The sequence below is a fragment of the Narcine bancroftii genome, chromosome 1 (genome assembly GCF_036971445.1).
Source record: "Narcine bancroftii isolate sNarBan1 chromosome 1, sNarBan1.hap1, whole genome shotgun sequence".
In the NCBI taxonomy this organism is placed as follows: domain Eukaryota; kingdom Metazoa; phylum Chordata; class Chondrichthyes; order Torpediniformes; family Narcinidae; genus Narcine; species Narcine bancroftii.
This window is the reverse complement of record NC_091469.1, coordinates 369,749,136-369,762,506: the sequence shown is the minus strand read 5'-3', so window position 1 is coordinate 369,762,506 and position 13,371 is coordinate 369,749,136. Positions and strand designations below refer to the sequence as shown.

The 13,371-nt window shown below is 38.4% G+C and overlaps 1 long non-coding RNA gene across 5 annotated transcripts in view; it reads right to left on the bottom strand.

The window, feature by feature from the left end:
• Positions 1–13,371, bottom strand: part of LOC138751012 (uncharacterized) — a 108,947-nt gene that overhangs the window by 36,683 nt on the left and 58,893 nt on the right. For 4 of the 5 annotated variants that reach the window (XR_011349668.1, XR_011349671.1, XR_011349673.1 and 1 more), the window contains exon 3: positions 2,210–2,319. The exons of the other annotated variant lie outside the window; for it this stretch is intronic. This is a non-coding gene — a long non-coding RNA (uncharacterized lncRNA). The remainder of the gene's footprint in view (positions 1–2,209; positions 2,320–13,371) is intronic. 5 annotated transcript variants of the gene reach the window in all.

Below are 13,371 nucleotides of genomic sequence, written 5' to 3'. Positions count from 1 at the left end.
AAGCCAGAGAATAGTGGTAGATGATTGCTTCTCAGATTGGAGGCCCATGTCTAGTGATGTGCTTCAGGGATCAGTGTTGGATCCATTGTTGTTTGTCATCTATATCAATTATCTAGATGATAATGAGGTAAATTGGATCAGCAAGTTTGTAGATAACACTAAGATTGGAGACATTGTGGACAGTGAAGAAGGTTTTCAAAGCTTGCAGAGGGATCTGGACCTGCTAGAAAAATGGACTGAAAAATGGCAGATGGAATTTAATGCAGACAAGAGTGAGGTGTTGCATTTTGGAAGGACAAACCAAGAAAGGACATACACAGTAAATGGTAGGGCACTGAAGAGTGCAGTAGAACAGAGGGATCTGGGAATACAGATACACAATAACCTGAAAGTGGCGTTAAAGATGGATAGGGTTGTAAAGAGAGCTTTTGGCATTTTGACCTTCTTAACTCAAAGAATTGAGAATAGGAGTTGGGATGTTATAGTAAAGTTGTATAAGACATTGATGAGGCCAAATTTGAAGTATTGTGTGCAGTTTTGGTCATCTACCTACAGGAAAGATATCAATAAGATGGAAAGAATGCAAAGAAGATTTACTCAGATGTTTCCCAGACTTCAGGAACTAAGTTACAGGGAAAAGTTAAATAGGTTAGGACTTTATTCCGTGGATTGTAGAAGAATGAGGGGAGATTTAACTGAGGTATTTAAAATTATGAGGAGGATAGACAGAGTAAATGTAGATAGGCTCTTTCCACTGAGGGTAGGTGAGATACAAACCAGAAGACATGGGTTAAGAGTGAAAGGGGAAAAAGTTAGAGGGAACTTCATACAGAGAGTGGTGGGAGTTTGGAATGAGCTTCCAGATGAAGTGGTGAATGTGGACTCAATTTTAACATTTAAAATTTGAACAGTTACATGGACAAGAAAAGTATGGAGGGCTATGGACTGGGTGCAGGTCAATGGGACTAGGCAAACAAAAATGGTTCAGCACAAGCGAGAAGGGCCGAAGAGGCCTGTTTCTGTGCTGCAATGTTCTATGGTTCTTTGTATATGACAATGTACTCTCATATCATATCATGAAATGTGACTATAAAAATGTAAATTTTGTATTAATTTTCTTTTATTTTCACTTAAATTCTATGAGAACAAATTTTATTCCATATCTCAAATTTTTGGGTAATTATTTGTGAATTCTATAAGGATAATTTCTGTTACCCAAACTACGTAATGCTGGGGCTGCCTGTATTCAGAACATAACTGTAATCTGCAGAATATGAAGGTTTATTTACAAGACACACCAAGATTTCTCATACTTGCTGCAATCTGAATATTCCAGACACTGAAAAACAGATACACAATATTTGCTGCCCAATAGGTCAACAATAAAAGCACACACAAAGGGAAATGTTTCCGTTTATAGAAATATTAGAGTAATCGTGTCTGCAAATCATTATAATTTATCACTGGGAACATCAACCACTGATATGGTCATGTGTAATGAGATTGGATTCCCATGGGGAATAGGAATAACAATATGGAAATATTTGAACAGTTTGGGAGTTAACACCCATGGTTCAGAAGTAACGTTTCCAACTTAAATAAGAGTAATTATAATGGTATAAATGCAGTGAACTTGGTAAATAGGCTAAAGGATGGATTGGTAGATAAGCTGTAGCAGATATTTAAACAGTGGATGTCACCTGGCAGAAATCAATCCCAAAAAGAAAAGGTGACTCAGAAGAAAATAAACCATTTGTAGTAAACAAGAGAGGTCAAGGAAAATATCCAATTAAAGACTAAAGCATATGAGTGGCAATTGCTAGTGGTAGATCAGAGGACTGGGAATTTTACAAGAATTAGCAGCAAGAAACTAAAGAAAAGGAGCCAGTGATTTGATTATGTGAGAAAGTTGGCAAATAATATCAAAACAAACACCAAGAACTTGTAGTGTTACATTAAAAGACAAAGGTTAGCTAGGTTAAGTGTGAAACAGGGAAATTAATAACAGAAAACAAGGAAATAGCAGATAATTTAAATCAATATTTTATGTCATTTCTTTATGGTAGAGGGCACGGTAAATAACAAAGATATCTGATGTGCTAATTTCTGACAATGTGGAAGAACATAGCAATTGTTAACAAAAGAAACAAAGTAATGGAAAAGCTAACTCATCTGAAGGCAGAAACAACATCAGAACCCAATTACCTACCCCTGAGGATTTTGTAGGATGTGGCTGCAGAGGTAGTGTGCTAATGGCCAAAATCTTTCAAATTGAATTCTGGGAAGGTACGAGAAGATTGGAAAACAACAAGTGTGAATCTAAAAAGGAAGAAGACAAAAAGTGGATACATATTAGTCTGTGATCTTCATGTCCATTACAGGAGGAATAGCTGGAAAGATGTGGACGCTTTCAGAAGAATATGGAGGCTTTTGAATGGTACAGAAAAGATTTACCAGGATGCTGTCTGGATTAGAAGGTATGAGTTATGGGAGAGGTTGGACAAACTTGGGTTAGTTTCTCTGGAATGTTGGAGGCTGATAGATGTTTATAAAATTATGAGAGGAATAGATAGATAGGGTAGTCAGTCAAAATCCTTTTACCCCAGAGTAAAAGTGTTACATACTGGAGAACATGATCTTAAAGTGAGTGATATTTGGGGAGGTTTAAAGGAGATGTGCTGGCAATTTATTTTACCCAGAGGGTAATAGATGCATGGAAGGGATGCCAGGGTTAGTAGTGGAAATAGATACAAAGTAGCCTGAAACAGGTCTCCAGATAGACACCTGAATTTGCAGGAAATTGAGGGATATATGTCGTGTGCAAGCTGCAGTGTGTTAGTACAGTATAATTTTGGCATCATGTTCAGTGCAGACATTATGGGTTGAAGGGCATGTTTCTGTATGTTCAATGATTGAAAGTAAAACTCTGGAATCCATCACCTATGGAAATTGTACACCTACATTAAGAATAAACAGTTTAAAAGACAAAAATACTATACTGTACTTACACTGAACAAACCTTACTTGCATGAATGTGTAAACCTTAAAGCATTTTACTTTATTTCCAGTGGTATTCTTTGAAAACCTTAAACTGTTGCTGCATCTGCAGGCTCCCCCTACATGGAGCCGTCTGAAAGATGAACAACATTATAGATAAAATCCCCCTGCCCCCAAGTTTACAGATAAAGCCTTACTAATATATTTGATAATATTAAAATAAAGATAAAGGCTCTTACTAAGATAAGAAGACATTTTAAGAGAGTCATCCCAATGGCGAGCGGCATCAACCAGCTCTTCATCCTGGGTGACACCATTTTATTCAAGAAAATTTTTATTCAAACTTTATTCAAACAGCTGCTATGAGCAAACATGACCAAGGTACTCTGCTGGTTGAATATCTGCTCCCATCTTCACCAAAGGTTTGTATTTTTAGAAGTAAATGTTCTCTATTTAAATTTTCATTTATTTTTAAAGTTTCATTTACTTATTTTCCCCTTTCTTTTTTTTGGTCCTAGTTGCTTGAGGTTGCCAGTTGCTTGAATTCTGGATAATAGGGGTTTTACTGCATTGGAATTTATAATCAAATAAGTAATAGATAATGTAACCAAATCTATTCTAAAGAGTTTTTATGTAAAGTAAAAGACAAATTGAGAGTCAATAGAGGGAACATAAAATATAGTGCATTGAGATTTTCAGAAGGCATTTGATGAAGTGCACATAAAATCTTGAGACCATATGGCATTAGAAGTGATTTTAGCATGGATTGGAGATTCGTCCTCCCAAAAAGACAGTCAGAAAAAAGCAATTTCAGGCCAGATATATGTAACTAGTGGTAGTGTCCAAGGATCAGTTCTTGCATCTCAATGGCTTCGAGGAGAGCGCCAGATATTCTTTTACTGATGACTTGAAAATAGGTGGGAGAACATGATGGGATAAGGTGATTTGGACTCTGCAAAAAGATAAGAATGAATGAGTAATTGGGCAAAAATTTGGCAAATCAATTTTAAGGCAGCAAAGTGTGATGTCATGCATTCCAATAAGAGGAATAAGCTAAATGGAGAAATATCACGTGCAGCACGTTCAACAATTGGTTGTTAGGAAGAGAGTTGGAATTTGGAAAAGGAATTTTGAACTTATTGTGATATTTGTCATGGGTGCTGATCCAAGTTCAGATTTATTGTCAGAATACATACATGACATCACATACAGCCCTGAGATTCTTTTCCTGTGGACCAGGCAGCATTTCTACTGATCAGTTGTGCAAACAAAAACTGTATTCAAAAAAAAAGATACCTAGACAAAAGAGAAAAATGTAAAAAAAGAGAAAAAGATTTTAAAAAAGAAGTGGAAACAAACTGACTGTGAAACACAGAAAATAAATATTCTATAATAAGTAATGTGCAAAGTAACTGTCCTTAAATGAGTCTCCGATTGAGTTTGTTGTTTAGAAATCAGATGATAGAGATGTATCAAATGTTCCTGAAACCTGGTAGTACAAGTCTTTGGCACCAACACCTCTATCCTGATGGCAGCAGCAACAACAGAGCATGTCCTGTTGTGTACAGATCCTCTATGATTGGTGCTGTTCTCCAATGGCAGCATTCTCTGTAGATTTTCTTGATTGTAGGGAGACATTTGCCTATGATGTACTGGGCTGTGTCCACTACTTTTTTTGTAGGAATTTCCTTTCAGAGTTATTGGTGCCCTATACCCGGCTGTGTTGCAAAAGGTCAGCATACTTTCCACTCCACATCTGTAGAAGTTGCCAAGTTTTCAGATGTTACACCAAATCTCCACAAACTGCTGAGGAAGTAGAGGCGGTGATGTGCTTTATTTGCAATGTCATTCATGTGTTTGATCCAGGAAAGGTCATCCGAGATGATGACTCACATGAATTTAAATTTGCTCACCCTCTCAACTTCTGATTTTCCCCCAATGATCACTGGAATGTATACCTCTTGTTTTCCCTTCCTAAAGTCCACAATCATTTACTTAGCTTTGATGACATTGAGTGTGAGGTTGTTGTAAGTGCACTATCCAGCCAAGTTTTGAATCTCCCTCCTATATGCTGATTTATCACCACCTTTTATACAACACAACACTGTGGCATCATCAGCAAGTTTGTAGATGGCTTTATTGTCATACTGAGCCACACGGACATTGGTGTAAAACAAGTAGAATGGGCTAAGAGGGCAGTCCGATGTTGCTCTAGTACTTATGGAGATTCTGGAGGAGATGTTCTTACCAATTGTGGTCTGGAAGTGAGGAAATCCTGGCTCTAATTACACATTGGGGTGTTGATTCCCAGGTCTTGGAGTTTGTTGATCAATTCTGAGGGGATAATGCTGTTGAATGCTGAACTGTAGTGGATTAAGAGCATTCTGATGTATGCATTTTTGCTGTCCAAATGTTCCAGGGTTGTCTGTAGAGCCAATGAGATGGCATCTGGCAAAGACCTGTTGCTGCAGTAGGCAAATTGGAACTGATCCATGTCGCTGCTCAGACAGAAGCTGATATGCTTCAATACCAGCCTCTCAAAACACTTCATCACTGTGGATGTGAGCACCACAGGTTAGTAGTTATTTAGGCAGCTTACCGAACTCTTAACAGGTGCAGGTACAATTGATCCCTGTTTGAAACAGATCAGCACCATGCCCCTCTGCAGTGAGATGTTGAAGACATCCGTGAATACATTGGCAATTTAGTCAACACAGGTTTTCAGTTCTCAGCTGGGTACTCCATCTGAAAAGCATGCTTTCTTTGGATTCACACTCCAGACATTATCCTTAGATACTGACAACAGAGGACCACCAGGCCACATGGGGTACACAATGGTTATTCTTTGTTCTGCTGGTCAAAATGGGCTTAGAAGACACTGAGTTTATATGGGAGTGAAGCTTTGCTATCTCCTCCTGCACCAGATTTGGTTCTCTAGCAGGTTATGTCATTTAGCCCCTGCCACAGCTGTTGGATATCCTTTGTTGTTTCCATTATCATCTGGAATCTCTACTGCACCTGAGAGATGGCTTTTTGTATGTCGTACCTGCTTCTTGTGTAGTGATCTTGCTCTCAGCAGGTTCCAGATTTCATTATTCATCCAGAGCACCAGGTTAGGTGGTACAGCTATTTTGATAAAGTCTGTAAAGATTCTGGTCTAATCATTCAGATCCTCCCCTGAACTTTTCAACACCGCCAATCTGCTGACTTCAGGCAATCCTGTTACCATTATTCAGTGTCCTATGATACCTTCTATCTGTACTAATCTAAAGAGCCTCACTTTTTAGGCTGTCTGTATAAAGGCAGCAGGAGCACAGCCAGGTGATCCAACTTGCCAAAATGCAGTCTCAGGAAAGAACAGTAGGTTTGGTGTAGCAGTGATCATGTGTGCTAGGACCTCTGGTACAGCAGGTTACATGCTGGTCCCAAATGGGCAAGGTTTCCTTGAAATGGGCTTGGTTTAATTCATCAACAATGATTTGTAATGCGTCAGGATGGGGTGTCTCTTGTTTAATGAGCACATCATGCAGGTCCACAAGTGCCTGTTTGTAATTGGCATCAGAAGGGATATAAATTCCAGTGAGAATTGCTGATGAGAAAACTCTCAGGGTGGATCGAAGGGTCTGCATTTGATTGGTATTTGCTCTGAGGCAGTGGAGTAGGAGGTTGACATGATCCAAACATCTGTGCACCAGCCGGTATTAAATATAAAGCACATATTGCCCCCTCTCAATTTACCAGAATCTAAGTTCTGATCCATTCAGTGAATGGTGAAGCTCTCTGGTCAGATCATGGTGTCTGGTGTGTTCTCCGTTAGCCAGGTCTTGGTGCGATGAACAACTGAGATTTATCTCAGCTCTTTCTGATGAAGTAGCATTGCCCTGAGGTCATCAATTTTAGTTTCTAATGACTGGAAACTTGCCAGGAGCATGGACAGTAGGGGAGGTCTCAATTAATCATTTAAACTCATTAAAGGAATCATTTAAAACTGAAGCATGTGCACTTCTTGTACAGATGCATCCCTGGACATTAAAGATATTTAAAAGAAGATATCAAAACATTTTTGAAAGGTCAGGGAAATGAGGACTATTGTGAATTGGGCAGGGGGGGGGGGTGGGGGAAGAAATGAGGACTGGGGCAGATCAGCCATGACCATATTGAATGACAGGGTAGATTTGATGGGCTGTGACCTCTTTTCTTATATTCCTATTTTCTTACCTTCTTTTGTAACCCAGAAGATTTGCAGCTAATCTCAAGTATCTATCTATTCTGTTCTTCAACTAATTAATAATTATCTATTTAGTGAGTCAGTGAACCTTATATTTTGAGAAAAAATTCACCAAGAGAAATTAATTAATTATACCTTGAGATACAAAGCAAGATTATATTCCCAAGGTTAAGAGGTAATATTAGTGGTAGATAGGATAAAGAAAGCATGAAAAATAAAAACTAGACTCGTACTTTGTGCCTGCTTCACCACTAAATAACTCCAATCACATTTAATAATTATCCATTTACCATGCCAACATGCATGGCATTCCACTGCAGTGTAGCAGAGAACCTTCAGATCAGTTCTCTCACCCCTCATCTCACTGGCTGATGAATAATGAGCTGCACACTAACTGACAAATACTGAGGAATAACAAAGAAAAGATTATTCTCATAAAATAAACTAACTATCAAGGTAGTTCATAATCCAGTCTAGAAAATTAAATGCTTAAATATAGCTATCATTGCAACAGATGCTCAAGCAAACTGCATGAAGCTCTTCCTTTATAAATGGAATGAACTGGAGTTTATAGAGTCATGGTAGCATAGAATGTCACAGAGCAAATATGAGCTCTTTAGACAGTTATGGCCTTAAGAATGTTACTATTTCATTCCAGTTACTATTTCATACCACATGAGGCATCCTAGCCAATCTCATTCTCTTGTTCATACTTAATATCATTTAAAAGTCTTTCTCAAATAAGTATCTAATTTCATATGAAAAGAATTTATGACCTGAGTTTCAATGCCAGTCTGTGGCAGAGAATTCCACATTCTAAATACCCTTGTGTATTGATTTTTTTTCTCTAACTTCTCTTTTAATTCCATTTGTATTTCATGCTTCTCAGCATAAAATTAATGATTCGCTTCAATATTATATTGGCCTTGTCTTCTCACACTGCCACCATTACGGCCCATCTGTTCCTTTATTCAATTTCAAATGTTGCCAATGCAGTGCATTTTCTTTTCTTCTTCTTAGCTCCAACATATAATTTTGCCTTTTCTAACCAACATTCCTAACCTGTCCATTTGACAGATTTTACTTTCCTCCTGTAGTCAAACACATCCCTCATCATCATTTGTCATTTCCTATTCAAAGAAGGTTTGAAAATTCCAAAAAGAATCCAAACTTCCATGAAGATAGCAGATTTTATGGCATAGATATTAAGAGTTGGAGTTGACCGAATGACCCCTGCAGCATTATCTGCCATTTAAAAATATACTGGCTGCACTAATCTTGATTTTTCTCACTTAACTCAGCACAATATTGTGAGCTGAAGGGCTTGTACTCTGCTGTAATATTCTATCCTCTATAATCCTGCCTGATACTCGTAATCCTTTTCTCTCTTATCTAAAATCTTATCAACCACAACCTTTGAGACTTTTCTACCACAGCTCTCTTGGGTACAGAATTCCAAAGATTACCATTCATCAAGAAAGTAAATTTCTCCCCATCTTAATTATGATATTTCACAATTACTTGCCACTAAAACTACCTTTCTCACCAAAATTAGTTCTGCGAAGAACTTCCTAAAGATCATATCACACGTAAAAAAATTATTCTACATAGAATAATCTTCTGAAATGAAAACTTCAGTACCTTGCACCCAACCTATGAGGGTTGTAAGCTTGTATAGGTTCTGACAAAGCTTTCCCAGCTGTTAACAATGATTCTGCATTCTCTTCTACTTTTATTTGCATCATGGACAAGTGAAAGAACCACAGATTTGAATGGCATAGAAATAAGACCTTTGGCTCACAACATCAAAAGAAGAAAACTAGTTGAATAAACAGCATTTGCTGGGGAAAAATAATTGAATAAAGACAGGGGATGTTCAGAGCTGTGCTTAAGTTCCAGACTTAATTATCTTTTGGGAAATTGTTAGATTGAGGAAATTGAAATGGAACATTCAGAGTGAAGATGTCTAACTACACAGCGAATCACATTCTAAAGCCAGTATGGAGAGCAATGAATAACTAAATGGATAAGACGAGTCTGAAGGTAGATGCTCTTCCAAAATAAATCAGTGAAAATTTTTGAAAATGTCTTAACCCATGTGAAAGGTGATTTTTTTAAAAATAGAGGCAAGAAGCAGGATACAAATTTGGAATGTGAAAACTAAGATTAATGGAAAGGAAGAATTTTTAAATGAACATAACCCTGCATAATGTGATCAATAGTGTCTCTCGCAGTACAGCAAGAGGATGAAGTGACTATAAAAGAGGCAAAGAGAAGGGAGATTTGGAGACCAGTAAATCAAGAAAACAACCATTGTATTACAACACATTGAGAGACTCCTTCAGGCTGATGATCAATCTGTATAAATCTTTATGTGAGGTTTCATAGATTCATAAATTATTTTAAATCGGACATAAATCTAACATAATGCTCAATTTTTTTGTGCAAATTGAAAAATTCCTGTTGTATAGAATGGGTAATTATTCAGCTGAGAAATGGCTGATGGAATTTAATACGGATAAGTGTGAAGTTTGCATTTTGGAAAGGCAAATCTAAATAGGTCATATACATTGAATGGTAGACAATTAAGGAGTGTAGAGCAACAAAGGGATTTAGGAGTTAAGGTAAATAGTACCTCAAAGTTGATACTCAGGTAGATAGAATGGTGAAGAAGGCATTTGGAATGTTGGCCTTCATAAATCAAAGTATTGAATTCAAGAGTTGGGATGTTATGATGAAATTGTACAAAGCATTGGTGAGGCCAAATTTGGAATACTGTGTGCAGTTTTGGTCACCAAATTATAGAGAGAGTGCAGAGAAGGTTCACGAGAATGCTGACAGGATGTCAGGGTTTCAGTTACAGAGAAAGGTTGAGCAGCCTGGGGCTTTTTTCTCTGGAGCGTAGAAGATTGAGGGGGGATTTGATGGAGGTGTTCAAGATTTTAAAAGGGACAGAGAGAGTCAACGTGGATAGGCTTTTTCAATTAAGAGTGGGAGATATTCAAACCAGAGGCCATGGTTTGAGATTGAAGCGGGAAAATTATAAGGGGAACATGAGGGGAAATTTCTTCACACAAAGGGTGGTTGGGATGTTGAATAAGCTTCCGGTGGAGGTGGTTGAAGCAGGGACGTTATTTACATTTAAGGAAAGACTGGATAAGTACATGGAGGGGAGAGGATTGGAGGGGTATGGACCAGGTGCTGGTCAGTGGGACTAGGAGGGTGGGGATTTGTTCCGGCATGGACTAGTAGGGCCAAACTGGCCTGTTCTGTGCTGTATATGGTTATATGAACTCACACAATCCTCTTCATCTTTGTTCTTTTGAAGAGAATGGTTTTGTTTCAGATACAGCTTCACTATGGATAGTTGTGAAATCTGGCCCATGTGACCATTCTCAATGTGTACTTGGAAAGTCAGGGTCTGCCAGAGACAGTTGATTGCCAAATAAACAAAAAATTTGGTTTGAGCAGTGTTAGGTCTGCTTTGTTCATGAATGAGTGAGTCAGACACCAGACTGAGTTGAAATCAAGGTTCTTTGTTCTTTATTACCGGATTGTAACACTTGCAACTAACAGTGTTAGTTGGAGAAGGCGCATTCTGCCGTTATCAGCAAGTGGTGTTTTTTTTATACCTCAGGATACGTACTTATCATACCATTACATTGTCCAATGAATAAACTGTTGCTATCCTTCTCTGTTAGTCTGCTGCACATCATTCTTGTTAGTGCCAAGCTTATCTTGAGTGTGCAAGGTCACATCTGCATTCTGTTACTCCTTAGTACTGGGTGACTCCTTCTCCGGTCCCATCTCATGATGTTTTTACCTTACAGCAGTCAGTTTTCAGAAGAATCATGTAGGATCCAGACTAAACATCACTTCGCTGCATCATACCTTGACCTGAAATGTCATCCATTTCCCTCTCCACAGATGAGTATTTCCATCATTTTCTATTTTGGTCTCCAGCTTCCACCATATTTAGCTTTTAGAGTATCTCCCATTGGTTTGGCTGAGACCAGCACAGGAGCCAAAAGTTTTATTGTCCTACATTTCATGCAAGACAAATTGCAATAGAAGCAATTTCAACAAACAGTTTGGGAAAATGTGGTATGGATTAAAGTTGATTGGAAGTGTGGCTACAGATGGAGTGTGTCCATCAGGATGAGAACAAATAGTAGCATCTATTGAGAATCACTTGCCTTATTATACTGATTATTATTATATTATATTCAATCAACATAAAACCTATCCCTATTTGGTGTCCCACCTCTGTTCCTTCCCCACTCTGGCCATGCACCCATGTTCTCTCTCTTTTAACTTTTTTCATCCCTCCCCTGCCTACCCTCTCCCATGGCGTTACACCTGTTCAGCACCAGATATCCACAGATTTCTTCTAATTTGGTTCAACTTTTCGATCCCTACCCCAACATGGTTGCATCTTCCTAACTCCCCAACCCCAGTCTATCTAAAGACTACCGTCCTCCTCCACCTCCCATTTCATCTGCTTAATATTCTTTTCCCTATCCCTAATATTCTTTCCTTCTATCACCTAGCAAACCCTATCTCATCCCTCCCTCTGGCATCTTTATAATGGCAATCTTCCCTCAACACTCTCTGTCCTAAAGCAGGGGCTCAACCCAATGGCGGATTGACTATTATCCGCTTAAGGCTGACCTTGCCCCCCCCCCCAACCCACCCTTTGTTGAATAAATAAGGTGACCTTAAGTTACATTAGGGGTCTCCAAAGTGGTCGATATCAACCCTTGGGGGTAAATGGGCCCATCCAAGGGGGTTGATAAATGCCGGGGTGGGGGGGTCGATTAAACTTTGTGTCAAAAGAATTGTAGAGGCCGAGGTTCCCGCTCCCGCCGGGAGCCAAATATCCCACTCCTGCTGGGCCTCCCTCCCTTCCAGGCCCCTAGGCGTAAGCCTACTTGGCTTAATGGTTAATCCACACTGCCTTAACCTAAAATATTGACAGTCCCATGTCCTGTACAGGTGCTACTTCACCTGCTGAGTTCCTTCCCTGAGTTATTTGTTTGCTCCTGATTCCAGCATTTGCAGTCTTTTGGGACTCCAAAAAAATTCCTGACTTGCGACAATTTCAATTTAATGTAATTTGTCTATTGTAAGTGGCAATGAAGACTGGATTTCATCCATTTTCAAAATGAAGCTGCCCTTGTAGTGTCATTATAGTCACTACATTTAAAAAAAAATCCAATATATATCCTTAAGTAATATCTCCCAATTACATAAAACATGGATTATTAGATTTTATATAACATTAAATTTACAGTTACTATTCACAGACAAATCTATCTAAAACCCATTCATTCAACAGATAACTAGTACTTTTTTAAAAAATAAAGCACAGTTAAAAGCTAACATTATTTCTCTTTATTCAATTGCACAATGACAGAGATTTTAAATCCTGAAGGGTAAAACACGCTTTGGTTTTCTAATGAATCTGGAGTACTGCCCTTAATAACCAGTGTAACATTTAACGTAAGGATTAATTGTAAAACTGACTTTAAAAATAAAATTTGAAGAAGGATGCATTGTTACAGAGTTCTGTGTTGGGTATTGTGTTGTGTGGTTTTATGTTAAAAATTGACAGTTTGCCTTAGAGAGCCAAGGTGAAAGGTGGACAGCTGAGAGAGTGGGAGACAGACTGGGCATGTGAAGAATATTATCTAAAATTTCTGGACTTGGATGATAAACCACCACTGGGTGGTTCTGTGGAATGGAAGAAGGCCCAGAGCATGAGTCCTGGTCTGGAAGACAGTTTAGAATGTTGGGATTTCAAAAAGGATGAACATTCCGAAGGCAGCAAGAAGGATTCGGACCAAGCCAGTTGTTCCTCTCTCTGCAAGCAACACAAGACAACTTTGAATTTTGTGCTCTCTCTCTCTCTCTCTCTCTCTCTCTCTCTCTCTCTCTCTCTCTCTCAAAGATCTTTTGGGTTCAGTTTAATCAAACAAACTGAATTTTGTTTATGATCTTTGCATCAGTTGAAATCGAAGTTTTGTGAGTCCTGTGTGTTTTGTGTTTGTTTTGTGTCAAAGTTTTTCTGTGGGCTGATTGGAAATAAAACTTAGACTTTAATTATGTATGTTATATTTAGACTGGGGAATTTATTAGTTTTACAC